Consider the following 1,960-nt stretch of genomic DNA (forward strand, 5'->3'; position numbering starts at 1 on the left):
GAAAATTTTCCATCAACAAATTCTAAGACTATTCCTCTTATGAATTTATATGAGGATTTTCTGAATTTGTTTGATGAACCTGAAAATGCAATTTCCTCAGAATAAAACACCAAGGACAATCATGAGGATGAATTAATTAAGATTTTTGATGAAGTTGTTGAAGATATAGAGAATCCTCCTGAGCAACCAATTCTGAATATACCTCAGCCAGAACCTTTTGATGTTTCAATCCAAGGGGAGAGTTCCACTCCAGTCTTCAATACCGATGTTCCACTCCAAGGGGAGAATTCAATTCCGAATGCTGGGTCACATGCAAATTTCCAGGGGGAGAATAATGAAAATAATGACTCGGATGCACAATCGGAATTTGAAGTATTTTTTGCTTCAATTGATCTAGCCTATGATCAGAACTATCCACCAATGACAAATGGACCAAAGATCATCCTCCATCTCAAGTGATCGAAGATCCTTCATCAGCAGTTCTAACTCGTGCTCAACAAAAAGCGAAGCAAACTGCATTATTTTCTAAATTGGAATTTTGCATGTTTAATTCTTTTATTTCAAAAATTAAACCTAAAATTGTTAAAGTTTCTCTTGATCATGCAGATTGGGTTCAAGCTATGCAGAAAGAACTGAATGAGTTTGATCGTAACAAAGTGTGGAGATTGGTTCCTACTCTAGCAGATGCATCCGTGGTTGGAATGAAATGGGTATTCATAAAGAAGATGGTTAAAGAAGGAAATGTCATTCGCAATAAGGCACGTTTGGTCGTTAAAGCTTATTGTCAAGAAGAAGGAATCGTTTACGAAGAGACGTTCACACCTGTGGCTAGACTTGAATCAGTTCGCAAATTTCTCGCCTATGTTGCTCACAAAAACTTTGAAGTATATCAAATGGATGTGAAGTGTTGATTTCTGAACGGAGAACTTGAAGAAACAGTTTACGTCGAACAACCTCCAGGTTTTGTGAACGAAAAATTTACAAATCACTGTTATATTCTAGACAAAGCAGTGTATGGTCTTAAACAAGCTTCGAGGGCATGGTATGAAACTCTAACTCGTTTTCTTAAATAGTCTAAATTCAAAAAGGGTTCAGTTAATCCTACTTGCATTCAGAAGAAGGAAGGTAACCATTTAATGATAGTACAAATTTATGTTGATGACATCATTTTCGGATCAACTAATCCCAGCTTAACTGCTGAATTCCGAAAATTAATGGAAACTAAATTTGAAATGATTTCAATGGGTAAAATTAAATTTTTCCTTGGCTTAAATATAAGACATAGTTCGGAGGGAATATTCATCAATAAAGAAGCATTTACAAAGACTTTACTAGCTAAATTTGGAATGGTGGGTGATTCAAAAGTTAAAGTCACTATGGCGTTCGGAACGAAACTCACTCCTTCACTTGATAAACAGCAGGGAATATCACTTTATTTCGTCAGATGATCGGATCTCTGTTGTAGCTAACACCAGTCGTCCCGACATAATGTTTGATGTGTGTTACTGTGCCAGGCTTCAAGCGAATCCTCGAGAAACTCACATGTTGGTAGTTAAGAACATTTTCTGGTATTTGAAGCGAACTACTTCTCTTGGGTTATGGTATCGATCAAATTTTGGATTCTTTGTGCAAACGTACTCCGATGCTGACTTAGGAGGTTGTGGTCTTGATCGGAAAAGCCCAACCAGAACATGATCATCGACTTAGCTGATCAGTCTGCATCAGTCATCATGCTCACCGTGAAGCCCAACCAGAACATGATCATACTTCTCTCTACTGTTCATCATCTCTCTCAAAGCATTAATGGCCGATTCAACAGAGCATTTTTCCTTCGCCGATCAATCCGCATCAGTCATCATGCTCTATGTTAAGCCCAACCAGAACTTGATCATCGACTTTGATGCTGCTCGTTACAATGCTCTAATCAGGCCCATGACTGAATGTCTCCAGTTCTCGTCAC

The 1,960-nt window shown here is 37.9% G+C and overlaps 1 pseudogene; it reads left to right on the forward strand.

Annotated features, from left to right (window-relative positions):
- The first annotated feature begins 427 nt into the window (after positions 1 to 427).
- On the forward strand, positions 428 to 911 carry LOC145164041 (putative mitochondrial protein AtMg00820 pseudogene; annotated as a pseudogene).
- Positions 912 to 1,960: the final 1,049 nt, after the last annotated feature.

Source organism: Lactuca virosa, chromosome 3, assembly GCF_052849685.1.
Source record: "Lactuca virosa cultivar CGN04683 chromosome 3, Lactuca_virosa_CGN04683_v6, whole genome shotgun sequence".
In the NCBI taxonomy this organism is placed as follows: domain Eukaryota; kingdom Viridiplantae; phylum Streptophyta; class Magnoliopsida; order Asterales; family Asteraceae; genus Lactuca; species Lactuca virosa.